The following is a 12,739-nucleotide window of genomic DNA, read 5'->3' as shown; positions in this document are numbered from 1 at the left end:
GACGGTCATTAATCTGCAAACGTTTGAAAGTTACACCAAACCCCTCCTTCTCGAACTGCACATCCAGTCACCAGCATCTTTGTCATTAAATCAACTATATACTGCTGAACCAACCATTTTGGCACTCATGTTCCACATTCTTCTAACACTGCATTGAACCAACCCATCTCCAACTGCACTTCCAGTCAACAGCATATTTGCCGTCGAAACATAGGTCCATTGTTGAACCAACACTTTTGGTCCTCACAAGCCACATTTCTTGTGAGCCATGCCCATCAGCTTGATGCGGCTCAACACCTGACCCGGTTTATAACACTGTGACCACTGCATTTGAACCTTGTTCAAACTACTTCCATGGCACGCAGAAGTATGGTTTGAGACTGTCCAACCAAACATGAACAGCAAGATGGTATTGACTCATAATTGCACCTGCCCCCACCCCGCCTGGTCCGTATTTGGGCCTGAGAGTCTTGTTAGGTCACTTTGATGCTTTTTCTCACAGAAGACATGTCCTTTTACAGACAGTGTGGTCTGTGATTGCCTTTCAGTCCGGTTTCATTACCCAGCGTGCACCTAGAGTGCTGCATCCTATCTCTTGCATCATATGTGTTCTTTCCTCAGGGTTGGGTTTTTGTAGTATTGTCCTATTTGGCTATATTTGAATATAGTGTGTATAATTGAATTATATATGTTGTTATAGAACCTTGATTGCACATTACTTTATTTTGGAATGTTGTACTTTGCTGTTTGGGTTGCTACTGATTCACTTCCACAAACCTCACCTCTTAAGATAAGACTATAACCTTCCTTCAGCCCACGTTACCAAAAAAGGTTAAGGAAGTAGATCTCTTACCTGTATCTTTATGATTGGTATCACATTTGTTTTGTGAAAGAGTGAGGGCTGAGTAGGCAGTTTAGCAGAAGTCATTTTGTCACACCTAGGGCCAATTACAAGCCCATTCTGAGCCTGACCGCAGGGGGAAATATATATCTTTGTCCGGCAATGCTCCATCTGTGGAATCTGAACATAGTGATATGCAATGCTATTGCATTACTCTGGGCACACTACACAGTACAGCATTGTATGCCTATTCTGATGCCCACCATATTGTGGCAATTCCTAATGTACATAGCCTAGACCAGAACAATCACAATAGGGAATGGGAGATGTTTTAAAAGAAGCTGCTATTGCTCAGGTCTGGTGTGCACATGTTCTGAGCGTGTGACATGGTTCAGATGAATGAGTGTGGTATCAGTGCTGGTAAAAGGGATTTTGTATATGCATGAAGTGAATTCCAAATGTGGCGAGGATCTGGAATGGCAAGGGAAAGACCCAGCCAATCAAATGAGGTATCAGCTATCTTTTCAGAGGCCATTGCAGGCTCATCATAATGACACACTGCATCAATGATCCATTTGAATTACTGTTGTACATATACATTAAACTACTTTGGAAAGAATTCTAGGACACAAATCACGTGCTTTCTTTTGCTTCAGAGAGTATGCACTCTGTTATGTAGCTATCATTTGGGAAACGCAGTGTTTCACTGTATGGTGGTAATGAGGACATAGGTATAGTTGGTGCATTTAATAATTCATAAAAGTGCTTTATTAATGTGAACTATTTAAATGCGCCTCTTTCAGAATGTGCCTGTGTCTTTGGTTTAGTCTCATATTCATTTTCATTGCATTTGCATTCTCTGCCCATTTGTGTGTACTTGCACCCAGATGCCTGCATGTTCTGCGTGCAATATAAATAAAGAAATAAAAGAAAAGAAAAGAAAACTGCATGTATCAATACAAACTTTGATGGGGTTCTATTTTACAGGCAAGTCTGTGAGAACGCTTGGTGCAAATCATGTCTGCTCATGTATTTCTGTACCTGTATCATAAATGTACCATATGTCAGAACAATATGCATGTCATTTTGGAGCTCAGTGTAAATAGCATGGGGATATTGATTAGTTCTGCCTTTACGTGTGTTAAGATAACGATTTGTAAATGCAGCCACGTCCCTGCCTGGTAGCTGTCATTTACATGGATTTACGTGGAATCCAGCTGCTATTTGCAGGAGCAAAAAACATGCCAATTACATAGCAATCCAAAGCATCATCCCTCTCATCAATATCAGGAGTGGGGGAAAGGCTTGTAGATTTGAGAGGCTCGGTGAAGGAATCACTAATTACAACTCCTGCACCCCTCTTTCTTACAAATCAATTAATATTACACTGTACACAAACAATACATAGTTTTATATGTACTGTGTGCGTGCACTGGACAGTTGAAAATTACCCCTGTGTGGTAAATTGTTATTAGACCCAGGAGTTGTTGTATTATGTTGGTCGTAGAGTTGTTATGTTTGCTTTAGGAAGCATAATTGGCAAATGCTTTAGTTTGCTTGTTTTGTGTTTGGACCGTTGTGTCCCCCTTTGACAACGCTTTCCCCTGAATTTAAATGATTTTTTAAAGGTAACCTGAACATATTGTACCTTTAACCATTTTTTATTAACTGAATGTGACATTTTTAATGATATGCACTATTATGCCAGCATTCCCATGTCCCGTGGCCATGCTCAAATGGCATAATGCTTGGGAAACCCCCGGCCACTCATTGCCTGCTGCATTGGCCATTTGTCACCCAGCACAGTGCATGGACTTTGGCCTTCCCTGTGTCCCCACAAACCCACCCACAGTCTGAGAGTATAGTTCGAAGAAACCGATGGGGTACATAAGCTTTAATAGTCAATTTCCGGTCTTCAGAAAATAAGAAAACCTTACTCTGCTTAGATTTCACAGCTTGCTTGAACTACAACATTAATTTACGAATTGACATTGGTTGAGAATAAAGATGACCAAAACCTAATTCAGGCAAAGATTTGTTTATGGAAACGAATCCGTTGAATGCAATGCACTCTATCATATCCAAAACATCACTTACAGTCAACTTATTCAGAATGGTGTTTACCATGAACCCATGTCCCTGAACAAGATGAGCAGGGGCGCACGGACGTTTTGAACTAATCAGAGTCACATTAGTTTTCAAATGTAGGAGCTGCATTGATGAAAAAGCAGATTATTAATGCTCAAACCCCTGGAGCATTCGTGTACTTTAATTGCTGGAATGACCGGCTGTCTTCCATGTGATGTAAAAACGTGTAAAATACCCAAGTTACTTGTTTCATTCTTCTGTCCACATGGTCAATTTGGGGAGTGCCAAGACTTACTATCTGAAAATCGAACTCCTAAATAATCAGATTGATGTAGTCGCACAAGAGCAACAAATGCAGAACAACATACATTTAGACAACATGAATTCCACACATGATTTCAATAATTTAGTAAAACATTTTGCTATTTCCCACAAAAGCACCACATCATCGGCATAAGCTAAACTTGCCATACGTTGATGTTTGGTACATCTAGCTTTGTACCATGTAAGGCAGCATTCAACTAATTTAAATATCAAATAAATAAAAGAGGGTAAAAAACCCGGTTGCACTCCCTGATTAATCACAACATTTGGATTACATTCATCTGAAGCCCTTAACTAAAAATGCCTCTGAATGTGAATATAATTCAATTTAAACACTTAATAGCTAAGTATCACTACCAAAGTGTGATAAATGGCTCCACAACATTACTCTATCCACTTTATTGAAGGCCATGGAAAGGTCCATAAATGTCAAAAAGCGATTTCCCTTGTTTACTCCCTAAACCAGGATGGAAACCTAGTTGAGAATCGGGGAGAATATGGGCTTCAATCATCCAATCTTATGATTTACCATAAAAGAACTTCCCCATGATCTTGTCGCTTAGAGAAATTGGTCAATAGCAACTACGCACAAACCTGGCTTATTTCTTAAATAGTGGAATGGTAGAGATAAGGTGCCATATATCTGGACAGTCTTGTGTCACCAAAATAGCGCTTCTCACAACCCATGTTGAAGGGACCCAGACAGCCACATTGGATGTATAAAGCACCCCTGGCACACCATCCGGCCCTGTCGTTTTAGATGAGACTAGATGATTGATCATATCAGTTACCAATGCAACCAAAAGACCTCCACTAGTTTCCCCAAACCAAACACTAGTGGGCTAGTCCCTGCTTCCTTGGAATCGACTTTACATGCAAAAGTGTGAAAACCATTATTCGGCAGAATATTTGCCCCGAGTGCCTCCTCTATAGAATTGTAATTAGAACCACCTTCTATCATGTGCCAGAAATATAAAAAAACATTGGCATTACACGAACATAACGAATCGTAACGATTTCATAGGAGCATTTAGCATTAAACTGAATCGTTTTGTTCTTTGCATGCGCAACAACCAGGGGAACCCTTGTTTCTAATCACAGGTTCTGGCGCACCTTCAGCATTGTGTTTGTTCTCCCTGATCTGGAGGGATGAAAGGGGGCATGACAGAACAAGCCTCACAGGACAACTGGCCTCCTCGTCAGCCAAAACATTGTGAACTAGAGCAGACTTCCTAGAGTCTTTATCCTCCCTGGTCTGCAGCGTTGAAAAAGTGTTAGGACCCAAGGTCTCTCAAAGACCCTGGTAAGAGGGGCATACCTAATTAGCCCTCTTTGCTGCAGGTCACTGCTCACTATATTTACCCACAGGATGGAGAGGGTAGAGCATGTATGGGACTATCAAGGGGCTCATTCTCACTCAGCCATAGCAATACAATGCAATTTGGGGGCCAAAAAGGCAGGCTATGTTAAATCAAGACAGACACTTCTGGGGTCTGTAGGCTAAGAATAACCAAGCACATTTTTCACATACCGTTTCACGCAAGCTCTCAGTAACTAGCTGCATGCTTAGCTCTGCAGATTTTATCCCCTCACCTGTGAGGGGTCAGCAATGTGAGGTGGACAACTGTTTGATTTTTGTTCAAAATATGTCATTTGATTAGAAACAAATAATATCAAAATACCCCACTTACCCTACTCGACTGTGGGTTCCCCTACTTAACAAAAAGGGAAACATTCTAACAAAGGATTGCTGGCCCTCACATTAAACATCAAGTACAAAAGAAAATATATGGCAATTCAGTTAACAACAACAATGACTTTCATAATGTGTTGTTAACGTTTAAGCAACCTCGGTGAACATCCTTTCCCAGGACTCAAAGTGTATTCATCTTTAATGTTCAACAAGTAAAGAATAATAAGGAAAATCCAGATATGGAGTAAAATCTCAAATGAGTTCTTGAAAAGTCAGTATCAAGGTAGAGATTTGTTAACCACAGTCTCAACAACAAAATGTCTTCCTCTGATGGAATAGAAAACTTCAACATCTTCAAAATTGCATCAGAGTATATTAGCAGCAAGATTTCCCTTCCCCAAATTTGCCCTAACCTCTTTGCCAATGTCAGTCACACAATTACCCGAAAGCATTTGTGCCACACTCTTCGCTTTTGGTAACTTGTATTTTAGGCAAGTTTGATCTTCTATTGGGCTCAAAACAATTATTAAAACAGTTTCCGGCTTTGAGAAAGGCTGTTTCAGTGTCAATAGCGGAATACTCTTGGCTTGGGCAATGCTTGTGCGTTCTCTAACGGGAGAAATAGAATTTAAACACGTGCCTTCTTTTAGGAAAAATGATTGTTTGTTTCAACAAAGAGGTCAATTCCACTCTTCCCTTTGAAAACGAAATTAGTCACGCGCAACCACTTCCTCGTGAGTTTAAGGGCTTTAAATGATTAACAATGGTGTTTAACAATGTTTGTTCTTCTTAAAGATAGACACGCGGCCAGCAATGTTCACTCTTCATTTAGGAAACAAAATTAGGAACACGCATCTACCCTTTCATTTAGTACTTTAAGGGTTTAACAATGGTGTTCGGTAACATTTAACTTCTACGCACGTAAAGGAAAGGTTTCCATTCACACGTGTCAATTTTAAGTGTCATTTCCATTGTTTCCTTGTTAGTAGAGGGATTGTAAATTTCATCTTGCTTCTACCTCTTACCCGAGGGAAAGAAAGACTGGATACTGTTCATGGCTGTGCTCATACAAGGAAACAGAACGCCAGATTTGACTCACTGGCTTCTGGTATCCTTGTTCTGCAGGTTGTTTGAGTTCCACGACTTCGGGCGCAACTTCTATGGCTTCTGACTTCAAAGGGATCCACACTTTTCCTCTTCTGAGGTGTCTCTGGCCCTGCCACTCAAATAATGAGCTCCTCTCATTCCTGAGACCTGCGACTCTCCCACAGCTCATCGCCTCGGTCTCCGACACGTTTCCTTTCCAGCAACCACATCAATCAGGCTTGTATGGGGAAAGACTGCCTCTCTGCATGTAGTCCGCTGCACAGCCTCTGCACTTCAGATTCTGGGGAACTGGATCCTTTAAGAACAAGCAGGTGACATCTGATGCATCCACATTCCAGTGTCACTCTGGTTCTCCCACTTCTGCTTGGCTTCTCCTTCTACTGCTAATACAACACATACTCCAGAGACAATTCCATCTCTGTCCACTCCTTCCTATTGCCTGTACCTGAGGGGGGCCTGTTATGCCTCGCAGGTCCCTTCAGGTGTAGGCTGTTAGGCTTAATTGCCTGACTATGACTACTCCATGCCTCTCCAAACGTCTTGCTCATCCCAATACTCATGTGATTATGGGATATGTAGTCCCCAAGAGCAAAGTCAGTTATTTCAACTTCTGCTGTTTGGCAAACAGCCATTACAAATGTGGGATTCTGGGGAAAGTTAAACACAGGGTTCTCCCAGTCTTCCTGGTCTGCCACCTCCCCCCTCATGTGATCCTCTTGCAGAACACCACCCCCAGGGTCAAGATCAGGAAGCGTCTTCCTGTCCCTGCAACATGAGAAGGTTGCCAGTCCAGGTTTCAGGGAGGAATTATTACGGATTCCTCACATACCCCACTAGGGCTGATTTTCTATACTATGGCCTGGTGGACAGATGTATAGAAGGCCAACATATTGTGAAAGGGACAACTCTGGGAGCTGTAGCCAAACAAGTTCAAGGTAGCAGTGACGAGAGGTCTAGGCTAAGTCTGAAGAGGTGGTGAGCTTGTAAAGGATCCACAATTAGTATACACAATGGGAATCACAAATTACACTTAGACAGTATGTTTAAAAAACAGTTATTTATTTATGGCAAAATATCACTATGGAAAATGACTACTAACAGGTAGCAGTATCACACAACACTAATAATAGATTACATATATATATATATATATACAGTCACTAGAGTAGAGCATCATACAAATTAAACCCTTACAAAAGAAATGACAGATTCATTTGTGCACTACAGGTCCACAGAGAATTATCCCCCAACTTCAAAAGTCCTTCCCTGAGTTGTCTGGGGCATTATGCCCAAAAGTTCAGGAAAAGTTCTGATACAGTTTGTGATGCAGGACAAAAAAAAGGTAGGGTCTCTGGGGTCCTGTGAACGGTTCCAACGATTAGAGGACAGTTTATCCTAACAAAAGAGTCCACAACATTTGGAAGGCTTGTGCGCGCATGCGTGCATGCAAAGCCAAAGTATAGTAAAACTTTCAAAGTGAGTTTATGGGCCGGTAAGAACCATTGTAACTCACTCCCCATGCTCCGATTCTTCACAGGACTTGGAAGGTCAACGAAAGAAGTTCTGAGTTTGCTTTTCCCACCATCAGTCTCAATCCTTGATTTGCAGGGGTTGCAGTGTTGAGCGGATCTCCAGTCAGTGTCTTTAGCTGGTGCAAAGACTCTTGGATGAAGAATGCAGAAAAGCACAATGCAGGACCCCTCTCAGGACTGGACTTGACTCAGGTAATCTGATTCGGATGGTGGTCACTGCAGCGCAGCGACACAAAGGGACTCACTTGGCGTGTTCAGACCTTCCCTCCTATCTCGGGAACTTTTGCTGAGGTAAGTCTTATAGGACAAACTGAGACCCCCCAAGTTACTGGTCTCAACATGGAACTGTGACGTTGACAGTAGGATAGCCCAAACTCGGAGGTGGTCAGCCACAAGACGAGCACGGGACACTTCCAATGGCTCTTCGTCGCAGGGTACTGAGCAGACATCAGGAATGGATGTTCTGGCAGATCTAGCCCCACACACAACCCAGCGGTGGTCCATTCAGGACCACTGGCGGGATCACTCAAGCATAACACTCAGACATACTGAAACCATTTTGTGGATTGGGACCTGAAAGTCCAGCCCATATCCTGCCAGCAAACACACAGCCCTTCAGCTGTCTGCCAAAAGCCTCTGCTTTCCCGGGAACTGGAAGTCCATATAAGTATTTTCCTGGTCCCACCGGACAGGAATAAGGCTAAAAAACAAGATGGCCAAAGGACAAGCAAACAACAACCTTGTGGCATGGTCACTAGCCACAGTTAGTAGCCACACGCAGTAAACAGGGTAAGGCTACAATGAAAAGCACCATCAAATGGTCAAAAGCCACTGCTGCCACCAGCGTGTCCATTTAGCACACATAGAGTAAACTTTGAGTGTTAGTCTAGCGCAAAAACAAAAGTGTACCCCATTGCACTGCATTGTAAGATGCATTGTATGATGATACAAACTACTACGCCTGATAAAAAGTTACTAAACGTAGTAACAAAGTAACTGCACTAAGGGAAACAATGTTTCCCAACACTGACAGCCTGAAGGACATTACAGATGAGAAAAAGACAATGTAATGATGCTTAAGGCTTCACTGCACTGTACAAATTACAGGTCAGGATAAAAAATGTAAGGAATGGTGCAGTAAAGAAAAATCTTTCCTAACACACCCTAGTGCAGGTATGATCATTCCAGTTTCATTAACGTTTTCCTGGGTCTCCTCCTGCTGAGGGAGAGCTCAAAGACATACCTCCAAAACCACCACCATCAGTGATTTGATGAACAAACCATAAAGCTTTGAATGTACAACCTCACCACTGAGCCATACCCGAGCGGCTGCTTCCGGCATTCCAGATACACTTGCATATAAGTTACATTATTATTACATTCAAGAACTCTGACTTCATGATTGGATTACTTGGCACGTGTGCTGATGCAAACACACACGTGTGCAATTTATTCACGCATACATGTCTACTTAATTATTTTGTTTTACATCCAGAATCCAATTATCCTTCCAAAAATGTAAACACTCACCTGCAACTGGCACTCATTGAATAATGTCAATCTGGTAGAAATACCACAAAGACCACGTGTGCAACAATGGTGTAAGTATAAAGTTTAAAGAATGAAGTTGCGTCCACAGGAAGGCAGAGAAAAAACCCAGCACATTAACTGTTGACTCTCCGCTTATTTAACACACATAATAAAATGCTACCGAAGATCTGGGCTTCCAGGCTTCATACAATCATAAGGGAAATAATACATGGTGACCAATAGGGTTTATTTAACTGGACATGGCTTCAACAGAATACATAAAATGCGAATAGCATCCCATACATAACACATTATCCAGGTACCCGATATGCAGTGCTCGCTTTGCATGCTGAAAACACATTTGAACATTTCAGGTGGTATTTCTTTTAGGCAACCATAAGGGAAATTTACTTTGGAGCTCATTTCCACAGAGCAATGCCATTTCTGTATGGGGATCCACTACCTCAGCCTACTAAAACAAGGAGACATAGCAAAACGTTTGGGCAGTTCATGGCAGGTGTAACCTTACATTCGTTCGTTGCAGGCATTCCTTACATTGTACACACGATTGAACAATTTGTAGATGAGTCGTTATTGGTCAATGCTATGGAGTTGTTATAGTAGATTCAGTGCTGATGTGTTGGCAGGTTTACCAATTCCTCTTATTGCGTGCCTACGTTCCAGATGTCATTTGTTCTGGATCTATTGAAATTGGGCTTCTGGTCAGAGGCTGTGATTTATTTTTTGTTTGGTTACATGCAGATAAAGAGGGTTGACTGAAAATGTCTTTCAACAGTACATAAGCTGATTATTCTTGACACCTTGCGTGCAGCCCCTAGGAAAAAGGGGAACCCGCCTTTGTATGCTCTATACCTACACTTTACAGCGGCCTTCGATTTGGTTCATAGAGAGATTCTGTGGACTAAATTAGAAGCACACTTGGTTGCCTTGAAAGCTTCCTATAGTACCTTAGGCTCCTATATCAGAGCAGCACAGTGTCCCTTAAGTTGGACGGCCAAGGCAATATGACCACCAACATTGCACAAAACAGAGGAGTCAAGCAGGGCTGCATGATGGCCCGACACTCTATAATCTGCTCACTTATGATCTATCTGCGGCTATTGGTAAAGTAGATAACTGTCCCCCAAAAATCGGTGACAAACAATGTTCTGTCCTGGCACACGCGGACGACTTAGCGATATTAGATCATACACTTAGTGGCCTGCAGAGATCTGCAGAAGCTGTATGGCAGTACGCAGATAGCAACGGATTGACAATAAATCTACAGAAAACCAAATTGATGTTATTTACTGACAAAAAGGTTGCACGCAGCAGCTTAAAAGTACTGAATGTGGAGATCATATATACCCCTAATTATAGATATCTGGGTATTGATATTGAAACTAAGGGGAACTATCTCCAGTGTAAACAGAATAGAAAGTTTAGGGCTGCCCAAATTACATCTTTAGTGTACCGCTTTGCTATACACGCCTGCTATATCAACAGGTTTTAATACCAATGATGATCTGTGGTCTTGAAGCCCTTCAAAATATGGACCTGAAGTGGTTGCAGACCGTGGAAGGTAAATATTGGAGGAAGATTCTTGGCCTCCCAACCTGCATACCGATGGTCATCATTAGGCTAGAAGTAGGATTGACCTCATTAAAAACTTTGGTACTCTTTGGTACTCAAGAAAATGGCTGAATTTTACCTGTTGATGTTAAGTAATTCAGGCAACTCTTTAGTTGAAACCTTGAGGATTGAATCTGCTAAACAGTCTGGGAATCTCCTCTTAAAAATCAAGGTTGATTCATACCTAATGGAAATTGGCTGGAACACTAGAGCTGATGGGTTTACCCAAAGAGCTAGTAGCGCTCTTTCTAAAAACGCAGAACTTTGGGACTGGATTATAAATTATGCATACTTAGAAAGCCTCATGAATTATCACTTTGTTAAATATACTCTATATACTTATAAAAAACCACAGTTTTAACTCAATCTGTGCGCTGCAGTAAGTGTAAGGCGATTTGTCTTGTTACTTAGGGTGAACCATTTGCCAGTGTTGGCTTGCACAGGAGTAATAAATCAGATACCAGATGCAGAACGTTACTGCCGACTTTGTAATAACAAGTCAATTGCAGAAATAGGGAAACATGTGCTGACAAATTGCCCTAAATTAGCCATGATTTACCAGACCCAATATGGAAGATACATCCGCCGATTTGACAGTATAGCAGAATCTCTCTTTTGGTCGAGTAGCATTAACACATCAAATATCAGGCTCTTGGTCGCTATGCATTTTCACCTGAACCAATGCTGTAACTTATAGAGATGTTAATTATCCTTGTCTTCCTTATGTATTTCTTTTCCTTATTTAAACCTCTGCTTTATTGATTGGTAGAAGGACTCCACGATTGATACAATTTGTTATACATTCCTCCTGAATCATGGACATTTGTTAGGCAATACTGGTATTGGTTGGATGCAAAGGTATCCTGTTAGGTTCGGTGATGTTATTTTATTTATAGATGGTAGCTATTAGGTCTTATTATTTTTTTCTTTCTTTTTATATCTGTATTGAGAAATTAAGTGATAAGTATGTGGTATCTTTATCTCTGTTATCTGATATGTTTTACTAGGTAAAGTTGTATTTAAGTTTACAAATTTATATTTTTTATGTGTAGAGTTTATTTATAAACTATATCACATTAAAACTAAATAAATGTCTTTTCAGTTTGTCCCCGAAGAATATTGGTTGGAGGAACTTAATAATTCTGCTCACTTGTGCTAACACTGTTTGATAGAGTACCACTCCTAGGGAAGTGTGTTCTGTAGTTTTACATTATCTGTATTCCTGGGAGGATAGCTCAGGGGCAACATGCTCACCTTGGAAGCAAGACAACATGAAGCAACACAGGTTTGATCACCGGGTCCGCCTTTAGAAACCTCTGGGTATTAAGCACGTTATAAATAATCTATCATATCATAGCAGGTTCTATACTGGAATGGTCAATGCATGATCAATAGTCCTATCTGTTTGCCAGTGTTTCTTTTTTAGAAAGGATGTGTAGAGTGTGTCAAGGTGTTTGTCCCTTTTCTATTATGGCAAGCAGCACTCACAATTAAAAGTAAATGCTTCCTGGAATGTGTACATTCCATTTAGTGATTACTTCATGTGCCCTGCATGCCAGCTTTTGCCCTTTACATTTGGACCCTGCAGTGCAAATTATGAAAATGTGGCAGCAGGGTCCTGGCTACACCTTAGTGCAAACATAGACAAATTACAACTGGGAGCAAAATGAGCTCTTAAGAAGGAATCTTTCCTCACCCACCATTTCCCCTTGATTTTTCAAAAACTTGCTAAGTTGCGTATCTCAGGTAAATTGCTCAGTCAATATCATTTCTAAAGTTCTGTTTAAAAATGCATCCATGGGACTGCTTCTGCCTACCTTCAGGATAGCATCACACAGAAAATCCCATGATGTAACCTTTGTTCTGTGGAGGATCACAGACTATTCGACCCTTAAGAGGAGATAAAACAAGATTTGGAGTAAATTGCCAAATTCTGTTCATGACAGCGGAAGCTTTATAGCCCCAAGCCACCTGTTCAAGCAGAATCTGTTC

General features: G+C 41.3%; 1 protein-coding gene across 1 annotated transcript in view; it reads right to left on the bottom strand.

The window, feature by feature from the left end:
- The window catches only part of MALRD1 (MAM and LDL receptor class A domain containing 1), a 3,359,462-nt gene that overhangs the window by 2,690,745 nt on the left and 655,978 nt on the right, over positions 1–12,739 (bottom strand). The window lies entirely within an intron of this gene.

The sequence above is a fragment of the Ambystoma mexicanum genome, chromosome 2q (genome assembly GCF_040938575.1).
Source record: "Ambystoma mexicanum isolate Mex_15411 chromosome 2q, UKY_AmexF1_1, whole genome shotgun sequence".
Lineage (NCBI taxonomy): Eukaryota > Metazoa > Chordata > Amphibia > Caudata > Ambystomatidae > Ambystoma > Ambystoma mexicanum.
This window is presented reverse-complemented; position numbering and strand designations above follow the sequence as displayed.